This window comes from Mustela putorius, unplaced genomic scaffold (genome assembly GCF_011764305.1).
Source record: "Mustela putorius furo isolate JIRA1106 unplaced genomic scaffold, ASM1176430v1.1 tig00000450_pilon_pilon_pilon, whole genome shotgun sequence".
NCBI classification, from domain to species: domain Eukaryota; kingdom Metazoa; phylum Chordata; class Mammalia; order Carnivora; family Mustelidae; genus Mustela; species Mustela putorius.
This window is the reverse complement of record NW_025421385.1, coordinates 14,786,835-14,799,154: the sequence shown is the minus strand read 5'-3', so window position 1 is coordinate 14,799,154 and position 12,320 is coordinate 14,786,835. Positions and strand designations below refer to the sequence as shown.

At 39.3% G+C, this 12,320-nt stretch overlaps 1 protein-coding gene across 3 annotated transcripts in view; it reads left to right on the top strand.

Annotated features, from left to right (window-relative positions):
• The window catches only part of ESR1 (estrogen receptor 1), a 412,487-nt gene that overhangs the window by 54,528 nt on the left and 345,639 nt on the right, over window positions 1-12,320 (top strand). The window contains exon 1 of one of the 3 annotated variants that reach the window (XM_004753576.3): window positions 12,072-12,224. The exons of the other annotated variants lie outside the window; for them this stretch is intronic. The gene's annotated coding sequence lies outside the window, so the exon portion shown is untranslated. Of the gene's footprint in view, window positions 1-12,071; window positions 12,225-12,320 lie in introns of those variants that run through there. 3 annotated transcript variants of the gene reach the window in all.

Below are 12,320 nucleotides of genomic sequence, written 5' to 3'. Positions count from 1 at the left end.
ATGAAAGTGAGTTTGACCTATAAAGATGAATCAAATATATATTATTATAAAGTTTGAAGTTACACTTTCTCAATCTATTGAGGTTGAATCCCAGAAAGATTTCAAATTTCTGAAATAAATTCAGGCATTGCAATAGTCTAAATTTGCCTTAATAATCAGTAAAACCAGATGCTAGGTGAAATAGTGTGTTGGCCCATTTATCTATGCAGTTGACATGCATTAATCAGTTGCTGTATGTCAGGCAGAACTTCAAGTGCTAGAAAAAGGAAGGATGGTAAGAGATTTACATTGGTCCCAAGCAATATATGGTCTCAGTAAGGGAGACACATATAGAGAAATACTCATAAAGGAAATGGAATAGAGGTACGCACAGCTATAGGCAAGCTGTGTGTGTTAGTAGACTGCTTGCTTTTGGGAAGAGACCAAAAATACTTGTGGAAAACAAGAGTGGACATGGGGAGCATGCCATTTCTTTTTAAGCAAGAAACTTGGAAGTTGTACACAGTACTTCTCAAAATCCATTGGCAAGCCAATTCTAGCTGCAAGGCAGGCTAGGAAAATAAACCCTAGCTGGGTGACTCCACACCTCCATATTGCTCTGGAGGAAGTGGGGGTTGGACTTGGGCTCCATAGCCTGGGAGACAGATGGAGAGGCAGTATGGTGCCACTGTGATGTTTTCAACACTGTGGGGGAAAAGGAACCCCGAAACAGTTCCTTGTCAACACAGAGTTTATAGTCTGTCACAGACTACAACAAGTCACAGAGGCCCCAAGTTGTTAATGAGCTAGACTATTCTATATAAAATCTTACGGTGACATAATAATTATGATTCATGTGATCACATAATAGATGCTATACAATAGGATTTGTGTAAAATTCCAGTCGTGACATAGTTGCTTACACATGAAGGGAGTGAGGGAGGGAGAGAGGAGTGTGAACTGGTGCTGTCAAGAAGAGACCCTTAAGATATGTTTGATATTATGCAATGTAAACCAATACCTATTTTTAGGAAATATTTCCTCATGCATCATTTTTAAAATGTAGAATCATGGATTTATATATTCAAAATTCTCCGAGAAAAACATGGCTGTGCTTCTTTCTATCCATGTTTTTTTTAGGAATTAGATTTTTCTGGGTTGTGCATTTATGAGTATATATTTCCTTCAGTGAAAGTTTTCTGGAAAACAAAATTTACCCATGTATCTATTTCTGATAATCAACGCTGTTTAATAATTCTAAGCAGTGGCGAGTAATTTGCAGAGTATAGTTAGTGGGAAGGGGACGATGAGAAGTGCTCTTCAGTGTTTTCTCCCCATTGTCTTCCCAGATTTGGGTCAATGCTCCCTGGTAACACTGGTGAGTAAGGAATGTTCAGAATTCTAGATAGGGATTACCTTATTTTTAGGTATTTTATTTATATTTATTATTATTATTATTATTATCATATAATGTATTAATCATATCAGGGGTACAAGTCTGTGATTTATCAGTCTTACACAGGACACAGCACTCACCATAGCACCTAGCTTCCCTGATGTCCTTCCCCAACCACACCATCCCCTACACCCCTCTCCCCTCCAACAGCCCTCAGTTTGTTTCCTGAGATTGAGAATCTCTTATGGTTTGTCTCCCTCTCTGATTTTTGTCTTGTTTCATTTTTTCTTCTCTTCCCCTATGATCCTCTGCCTTGTTTCTCAAATCCCACATATCAGTGATATTTCTAGGTATTTTAAAAGAGGTATTTTGTGGTTTTTCTTTTAGAACCAGCAGAAGGACATCTCTGATGAAGAACATTTACCAGGTTTCCAATAAAAAAATTTTTTTTAAGTGACCAGGTATAATTTTGCCAAGTTTTCCAAACAGTTTTCCTTTAGAGTGAGAAACAATCCCCTGATTAGCTTGAAGTAACATTCTCTTTTTTTGGAATGCTAACCTTAAAACAAGACCCATTAAGGCAGGTTTTTAATTTTGGCATCAAATGTACAATTTCTAAAGATATGGGACTAGAGAAGTCATTGCCATGCTTTGTTCTGGAAATCAGGTCTAATTTTATGACTATGATTTTTTAAAAAATCACATTCTCTCAACTGGAAAGGTCAGAGTTCAGACTGTTTATCCTGCCTCTATAAGCTTTTGTTCCAGGAATCCAAGATTTATTTGAGGAGAAACCTGGAAACTAACCCAAGCAGAGAAAAAGAAATTGCTTTTGTGTGAAATGCAGTAAAAGAAGACAGTCTTAAGGAACTAGAATCTATGTAGGGAAATGGTCTCATCACAGTCTTCTGATACTTAAATAGCACTGCGTAGACTATTTAGATCTTTTTTTTTTTTAAAGATTTTATTTATTTATTTGACAGAGAGAGATCACAAGTAGGCAGAGAGGCAGGCAGAGAGAGAGAGAGGAGGAAGCAGATTCCCTGCTGAGCAGAGAGCCCGATGCGGGACTCGATCCCAGGACCCTGAGATCATGACCTGAGCCGAAGGCAGCGGCTTAACCCACTGAGCCACCCAGGCGCCCTATTTAGATCTTTTTTAAAGAAAGATTTTATTTATTTATTTGAGAGAGAGAGACAGAGAGACAGGAAGAGCAGGAGGAAGGGCAGAGGGAGAAGGGCAAGCAGACTCCCTGCTGTGCGCAGAGCCTGACTTGGGGCTCCATCCCACAATCCTGAGATCTTGACCTGAGCCGAAGGCAGATGCTTAAGCGACTGAGCCATCTAGGTGCCCCTCCGTAGATCATTAAATCTTAAGGAAGCATGACAGTCTGTCAGGTGTCATTATTAGTGGTTTCAATCTTTGGATGACCCTGACTTTGCCATATGACCCTGGGAAAATTTGCCTGAAATGGATAATATTAACTTCTTTAGTGAAAGGCTCTCCACTGGGATTTCCTACAGGTCATGATCTGTGGGATCCTAGCTACGAAATATGAGGGAGCATATAATGATTTGTTTAAGATTTACATTTGTTTGATCAACAGTTGTACAGCTGGAAATTCATTCCTTGGACATTTGAGAGTTAAAGTCACTAATTCTGGATTTTTCTCTATTCATTCTCTATTCCTCAGTAATTCCCTTGCAATAACTCTACCCTTGTAGAAGGTGTTTAATGCAGACAGTAAGACACAAAGAGTCTTAGATTATGAATGGAAACAATGATGCATACAGGACATTTTTGTTGAATGTTTCATGGAATTATTATTGGAGAGTATTCTTAGAATGTCCCGAAGCTGCAAATTTAGAGAAAAAAAGTGGAAAGAATTAATATTCAAACTTGAAGACTTACCCGGTAAGTTTTACTTAGCTGGTAAAACGTGGTCCAATTTAAACAAAGTGTTTTTAGTATTCTCAGAACAAACATCCTACATAAACACAAATGGCGATATGAGACACAGATAGAACTTAGTTCACCTTGTTTTCCAGAACTGCTGTCTACCAGCCAGTTGGTATGGCACACCAAAGAGAAGAGAATTAAGAATGTGCTAATAGCAATGCATTTTGTAGCCCACTCTACCAGACAGGAACCTTAAAACAACATATTCTAATAGGAAGGTATTCTACTGAAATAATATTTTGAGCAGACTACTTAATATGCATGAGGAGGTTTACCTTTTCTTGCAGTGACCTTGTAGCTCTTCAAAATTTCTGTCTTTGTGTATTTAAGCAAAGGAGTTAGTTCTGTGTTTTGGCTGGCAAATTTTGCACATGTGTAGCTTTGGTGAAGGAGAGGTGTACGTGTGCCCTTTGGGTTGGTGAGGCAGCTTTACTGCAACAGTAGCTTTTAGCAGCTGCCAGATTTGCTAAAAGCAGCCACGTCCAATTAGCAATAAGTGCCATGCACCTGCAGTTACTAGGAATTCAACCTCTTTAGAGGCTGAATCTTAATGTAGCCTTCTTTTTTAAAAAAAAATATTTTATTTTTAAATAGTAAAAATCTTGTGCCCTAGGAGAATAAAGAAAATTAGCAATTGCTATATAGAAACACTCTGAAATGTATTGTTACTATTGATTTAAATATAGAGCCAAATGGCATTTTAAAAAACCGTATTATTTAAAAACACTGTCTTCTCACAGTTCACTTCCAAATTTTAGATTTCATTTTCATATGAATATTGTAGTTGTTTTCTCAGAAATTTACAGTGTGGACACTGGTTCCCTATGTATGTTTCCATCATTTTCTGCAAAATCGTTCACCAAGATAATAAATGTTAACAATGCCAAATTGCAAAGACATAGAAAAAATCTTCAACTTCTTTTCAAGGTTTCAAATTCACTGCAATGGAAAGGACTCCTGTATACTATGAAAATGATATTTTCAACAAGTATTACTTATTTCAAAGTGTTTTCGACATTTTTTCCTTGAACATTTGATGCCCTTTCCCTGAAAATGTTTGTTTACACTCCGAAAGTATACCTGGGAGTTCTGGGCAGTATAATCTTCCTTCTTTGTTCTTTCCTGCTTTTTTTCTCTTTTAAAGGATATTATAGAACAAAGACATCTGTCAAGTTAAGCATTTTCTGGAGTGACTAGTTTCTAATTAGACTAATAGACTAATAAAATAATCCAATGCAACTGTATCTTCAAAAATTCTCAGTTATAATTCTTTTAAAAGTGCCAAGAACACCAAAATAATCGAGTCTGATGTAGAACATATAGTAGTTTTTAAAAAAATACTGTATTTATTTATTTATTTATTTGAGAGAGAGCGAGCAGGGGGAGGAGAAGAGGGAGAGGGACAAGCAGACTCTGTGCTGAGTGTGGAGTCTGACATGGGGATTAATCTCGTGCCCCCAAGATCATGACCTGAGCCAAAATCAAGAGTTGGCTGCTTAACTGACTGAACCACCTGGGCTTGCTGAACATCTAGCTCAGTATATTTGCTGATCATATACTGAGATTGATCATAATGAAGAATAATTGACATCTTCAACTGTTGATGTGCTTTAAAGTTAGGATTGTCTCTCATGGTTCGTCTCTCAACGATGAGAGATTATGGACTCTGGGAAACAGGGTTTTAGAGGGGAGGGCAGTGTGGGGATGGGTGAGCCTGGTGATGGGTATTGAGGAGGGCATGGATTGCGTGGAGCACTAGATGGTAAACACAAACACGAATCATGGACTCCTACATCATAACTAATGATGTACTGTATGGTGATTAACATGAGAAGGGAGACAAGGGAAATTGGAAGGGAAGATGAACCATGAGAGACTATGGACTCTGAAAAACAGTCTGAGGGTTTTCAAGGGGCGGGGGGTGGGATGTTGGGTGAGCCAGGAGGCGGGTATTTTGGAGGGCACGTATGGCATGGAGCTCTGGGTTTGGTGCATAAACAATGAATTCTGTTATGCTGAAAAGAAATTAATAAAAAAAAAGAAAAATGGAGAAAAAAGTTAGGCTTGGATATCACAGAAAGAAGATCCTACAAACTGTCACTGTTTTGGTGTGTACTGCCCATCTTTGAGAACTCAGCAATTTCTATATGCATAAATTCCATTTTGGAAAAAATATGCAAATGGGGAGTTATTCCCCAAGTTGGTTATTTTATTGAATTTGAATAGGCTGGTTTCCAACAAGTATCATCACTTGAGGTGCCTAGATAATGCCGTGGTGTAAGTGGGCATATGCAATTATTTAGGTAAAAGTTTGGTTGAAGTTTATTGATGTGGAATTTCTAAATCCTGCAGTTTCTGGTTTATCTTGTTTATGTGGAAAATAATGGAAGCACACAGTCAGTTAAGTCCTCCTCCTCCGGCTTCCCTCTTTTTATCTTTTTTTTTTTTTTTTTAAAGATTTTATTTATTTATTTGACAGACAGAGATCACAATTAGGCAGAGAGGCAGGCGGAGAGAAAGAGAGGGGGAAGCAGGCTCTCCGCTGAGCAGAGATCCCGATTCGGGGCTCGATCCCAGCACCCTGAGATCATGCCCTGAGCTGAAGGCAGAGGCTTAACCCACTGAGCCACCCAGGCGCCCCTTCCCTCTTTTGTTCTTACCTGTATTTGCCCTTGCTGGCATGTCCTTAGAACCCATATCATGTCTATCAGCGACGTCAAGTCTGCTGCTGTGGGAACCAGTAGGACTTTATGATGCTTCAGATGGGATTGACTGTGGTAATGCAGGGTGAGGAGCTGGAGAGGGGTCTGAATTTACTAGGCGATAAGACTGGGGGAGACATCTGAGATGTTCATCCAAACAGGAAGTCATCAGAATTAGCAGCAGGGAGAGAAAAATAGAAGACAAAAACGCACAGAAGGATAGTCAACAGAAATATTCATTTTTGCATTGCAGGTTTGATTTGAAGAAGGATAAAGTTTATTTTTTTTAAAGATTTTATTTATTTATTTGAGAGAGAGAGAGAGAATGAGAGGGGAGAAGGTCAGAGGGAGAAGCAGACTCGCTATGGAGCTGGGAGCCCAATGTGGGACTTAACCCCAGGACTTTGGGATCATGACCTGAGCTGAGGCAGTTGCTTAACCAACTGAGCCACCCAGGTGGCCTGGGGAAAGTTCATTGTTAAGAAAGAAAGAAAAGTCACCTGCAGTGTTCTAAGTCTAGAAACTAGAAGGTACCTGTACCTCACATGAAGTTAAGCCTGTTGTTTTTAGCTAAGAAGTATTACTATTAGGTCTTCCTGTCACTGGGGAGAAAATAAAACTCTCTTTTTCTAACATAATATTTATGAAATAAAAGACAACTGAATATGATAAAGTATCCCCCCTGAGATCTAATTATTTAGCCAAAAACTTGATCGATTTCTTTTGCTCAGGCTAGCAGCCATATATTTGAGCAGCAGTCAGTTCTCATTGACCTTACTCATTGCTAAATCCAATGTCAGTTTTCAGTCCTTATTTTTTTGATCTGTCAGCCACATCTGACCCAGTTGGTCACTGCCTTCATCTGGAGACGTCTCTTCACTTGGCCGCCAGCATACTCTGTTTTCCTTCCTGTCCTTCTCAGTCTCCTCTGCTGGTTCCTCCTTATTTCCACAATCTCTCAGAGTTGGAACTCTCCTACATCCATTCCCCTCCTCTTCCTCCTCTTCCTCCTCCTCCTCCTCTTCCTCCTCCTCCTCCTCCTCTTCTTCCTCTTCTTCTGTCTCAATTATACCTGGTGTCATGGTTTTAAATACTATCTATCTTTTGTAGACTATACACAAAAATAAACTCAAAATAGATTCAAGACCTAAATATGAGACCTGAAACCATAAAACTCCTAGAATAAAATGTTTATTTCTTTGCAGTAATTTCTTTAACATGGGCCATAGAAAATTAAACTATTGGTACTAGACAAAAAAGTTCTGCATAACAAAGGAAACCATCAGCAAGACAAAAAGGCAGCTTACTGAATGGGAGAGGATATTTGCAAATGACTTATCCAATAAGGGGTTACCACCCAAAATATATAAATAACTTATGCAACTCAACACCAAAAGAACAAATAATTCAATTAAAAAATGGCAGAGTACCCGAAGAGACATTTTTTCCAAAGAAGACATACAGATGGCTAACAGACACATGAAAAAATGCTCAACATAATTCATCATTAGGGAAATTCAAATTAAAACCACAATGAGCTATCACTTTAAACCTGTCAGAATGGCTAAAATAAAAAACACAAGAAATAATGAGTCCCATTAACAGATGAATGGATAAAGAAAATGTACGCACACACACACACATACACACACACGTATACATACATTGGGATATTATGCAGCCAAAAAAAATGAAATCTTGCCATTTGCAATGATGTAGATGGAAATCGAGGGTATTATGCTAAGCGAAATAAGTCAATCAGAGAAAAACAATGATCATATGATCTCACTGATATGAGGAATTAGAGAAACAAGACAGAAGATCATAGGGGAAGGGAAGGAAAAATGAAACAAGATGAAACCAGAGAGAGAGAGACAAACCATAAGAGACTTTAATCTCAGGAAACAACCTGAGGGTTGCTGGAGTGGGGGGGGTGGGAGGGATGGGGAGGCTGGGTGATGGACATTGGGGAGGGTATGTGCTATGGTGAGTGTTGTGAAGTGTGTAAGACTGATGAATCACAGACCTGTACCTCTGAAACAAATAATATATTGTATGTTAATTAAAAAAAAGAAATAATGAGTGTTGGTGAGGATGTGGAGAAAAAGGAACCCTTGTACACTGTTGGTAGGAATGTGAATTAGTGTATCTACTATGGAAAAACAGTATAGAGATTCATCAAAAAATAAAACTATCATATGACCCATTAATTGCACTACTGAATATTGACCCAGAGAAAAAGAAAACACTAATTAGAGAAGATACATGCACCCCTGTGTCTATTACAGTAGTGTTTATGATAACCAAGATATAGAAACAATCCAAGTGTCCCTCAATAGATGAATGGATAAAGAAGAGGTAGTATATATACAGTGGAATATTACTAAGCCATAAAAAGAATGAAATCTTGCCATTTGCAACAATATGGATGGACCTAGAGTGTATCATGTGAAGTGAAATAAGTCAGACTGAGAAAGATAAATACCATGTGATTTCACTCATATGTAGAATTTAAGAAACAAAACAAATGAACAAACAAAGAAAAAAAGGCAAAAAGCAGACTCTTATACGGAGAACAAACTGGCGATTGCTATTGGGAAGGTAGGTGGGACTGATGGATGCAATAGGTGAATGGGATTAAAGGGTATGCTCATCTTGGTGAGCACTGAGAAATACACAGAATTGTTGCATCAGTATATTGTATACCTGAAACTAATATAACATTGTCAATTACACTTTGATTAAATACATACATGCATACATACCATATATCACTCTCTTTCCCTTTGGACTTTAGACTTGTCCATCCAACTGCCTACTTCATATCCTTGCATGGGTGTCTAAGAGGTTTCTCAATTTAACACATCTGAAAACACATCCCTAATACCGCCTCCCCCAAGCCTGTTCATCTCATAACACATCCCACCTTGATTTATGGCAAATCCTTCTTCCACTTCTCATGCCAAAAGCCATGGAGTAATTCTCAGTGCCTCCATACCATCCATCTAAATACCAGAAAGTCCTGTAGACTTTATGATCAATTACATCTGGAATTTAGCCACTTTATTCCACTGCCTCTTGCCTGGAATGCTGTAGCAGTCTGTGACTGCCTTCCCTGCTTGGGCCTTTCCGGCTCCTCAACGGTCAGCTCTATCCTTTAAAACGGAAGTCACACCATGTCATGACTCTTCTTCTCTGAAAACTTCCCAATAGCTTTCTCTTTCGCTCAGGAAAAGCCAAATCTGTTTCCGACCCATCCTTACCTTTCTGACTTATTGCTAACTCTTTACTTATTCTAGGCATACTGACCTCTTTACTGTGCTGGGACACACTGGACATGCCTCTGACCCAGAACTTGGCCATTTGCTAGTTCCTCAAACTCATGGCTCGTTCCTTCGTTTTCGTGAGATTATTAGTTAACGTTTACCTGGGGTGAGGGCTTCCTTGGCCACCCTATTTAAAATCGCCACTTTCTCCATCTTCTCCCCTCCTTGTTGCACACACCACTGCATTTCCTTCCTTAGTTTTCTTTCATTACCACCTTCTAACTTACTCTCTACTTATTCTTCTGTCTCCTTACATAAGAATATAAGTTCTGTGAGGGCAGGGTTCTTTATTTTGTTTCTTGCTGTATGCCTAGTAGTTAGAACAGTGTCTGGCATGTAGTAGGCATTCAGTTAATGTTTCTTGGATGAATTGAAAATAGTAAATGATGATTGGTCAAAAGAAATGAGATGACCTCATGATGTATCATTCCTTGATTGGATGAGGTAGGACATGCGTGTGTGGCAGGGGGAGGGGTTTCAGATCCTACAACAGTGATCTCGCCTCTCTACGTGGTGGGTCCCATTCCCCACTCCTGAATCAAATCAAAACTACCCTCGAGCATACTTTTTACTAGTGCTGAGGCTATTTTAACATTCCATTAAAAACCCATTTAAAATACAAAAACAAGGCTGTATTACTTTAATTCTGACCTTAGTAGACTCTCAGTTTTATAACTGTTTAGAGAAAATGTGGAAAGGTTGGATATATTTGCTGGCCCCAATCTTTTCATTACTCATCTCTATAAAAGAGGCTTTTAGGGACGCATTAACAAGTTTCCAGCGCCCTTGTCTCTTGCTTTCCCTCTCCTCTCCCTTTTGTGCACCCCAAAGGGTTGAAAGCAAGACCCTGAGAGTCTGGAGGAAATGGGCTTCGGTGAGAGCTGGCTTGAGAGGAGCTGGCCTAGAACCTTGGATCCTGCCTTCGGAACTGTGACACAAATTACTTCTCCTAACAGAGTGAGCTCACGCGTGTTCTCTCTCCTGAGAACCCATTTAGCTGTTGTTTCCCCTAGAAGGAGAAGTTCTCTCTTGGATGCTGTCCTTGTTCGTGTCTTCTCCCCCGCTTTTCTTCATGTCTGACCAGAACAAAGATGAAAGCTTTGGTGCCAAGAGCAGGTGTTGCCACCACACAGGCAAGAAATACGTAGAGTGGAGTGTTGTCTGTTCAACTGAGAAAGCAGGTAGCATTTGAGACAAACGGAAAGCCAGGAATGACTTCATCCACTTCCTGTCATAAGGCAATAGTCTGACCTTGAGGAACCTATTAAAGTGTGCTTCCAAACACAGAGGCCATGTCTAGGACTTGGTGTGGACTGGTATTTACCCCCAGCTGTATTCAGAAACAAGGTAGCTTATTAAACTATACGGTAGCTTGTAAAATGTTAGGGATACAAGGCAAGGTCTCCCAAATCACTGGGAGTTTGGAAGTTCAGCGTTCGTGCCGTGTGAATTCTTTGGCTTCTTGTGGCTATTTAGCATTCTTTAGAGGCACCTGCATGAGAGAAATTTAACAGGGATTTTGTGAAGTTTTGTTCATTATAGACTGGACTGTTTGTTTTTTCCTAATAGAGGTATGGAGAGAGACATGAAGAAGAAAACCACTTTTATTAATATAGATGCCTTAGGAGGGCTCCTTTCATGAGTGGGGCTTAAAATATGCTTATCCCTTCAGTTTTTTAAAGCATTTAATATTCCTCAATTTGTTCTTCCTAGGTTGTTCCATAATACGACAGAATAGTAATAATGATAATAATGATGATGCATTTTGAATAATAAAACGACAGCATATTTGAGCTCCAGGAAACTTTAGAGAACACCTAGCCCAATCCTTTATTTTATAGAACAGGGAAAGTAAAGATGGGCCGTAACTTACCCAAGCTCTTACACTGAATTACTGGTAGAATTGGGCATTGAAAGCTGTCTCCCCTAATCTCACTCAGCTGCTCTTGTCATTAAAACACGGAGAAGTTATTTCTCCAAATGAAGAAATAACATGAAGTTATTTTTCAAAATAGTCTTTCTATATTTTTCAATCACATGGAAAAATAAAAATCACGACATACTTTGGAGTCAGCAAAACAACAAAATATTCAAGATCTACCGTATAATCTAGAGAACCAAAAATAAAACCAGAATCTTCTTATGCCCCCCCCTTGCCTAAGATAACATGGTGCCGCTAACATAGTTTCAAAACTATATTTATAGGTTAGATTCTTATTATGGTATTTAAATGTCCCAAAAATGTCAGCTTCGTTATTCTTTGTCCCGTCCTGGTGTGCCATGGAGCTTTGGTCAGCCAAACATCACCTGGGAGCTCATATCTAGACAGTGGGAATCTTAGGACATAGTTTTTTAATAAAACTATTTTTATCCCCAGGGGTACAGGTCTGTGAATCGCCAGGTTTATACATTTCATAGCACTCATCATAGCACATACCCTCCCCAATGTCCATATCCCCATCACCCTCTCTCATTCCTCCTCCCCCCAGCAACCCTCAGCATAGTTTCATTTTTAATGAAAATGGCAAAATGCCGTGATTCCACTTTGTAAATATTTTTGATGTTTTTAAGGGAGGTTGCATAGCCAAGAATGAGCCGCCCTTACTCAGGGGCCATTCTTAGAGAAGTGGGGCTTCAGTACTCTGATATCAGAATGTTGGGTCCTTCTAGAACCTTTCTTTATCAGAACTGGAAAGGGTTAGTGGAAATCTGAATGTTACAGAGTTAGTAGAAGCTTGATCAAGTGTGTCTGATCTAAGCTACAGACGAAGCCATGTACAGTTCGTGAAGCACTTCCGCCGAGGTCTGCATGCTTATGTGTGAACACGCTGTTTGTAGGGGTCACTGCCTGGGAAAATCTAGGTAAGACTGCACAACCCTCAATTTGGGAGGACCAATTTCTCCCTCGCTTCAAAGTACACGTATTACGAGGAGACTTGTTTCTTCTGGGCTGTCTTT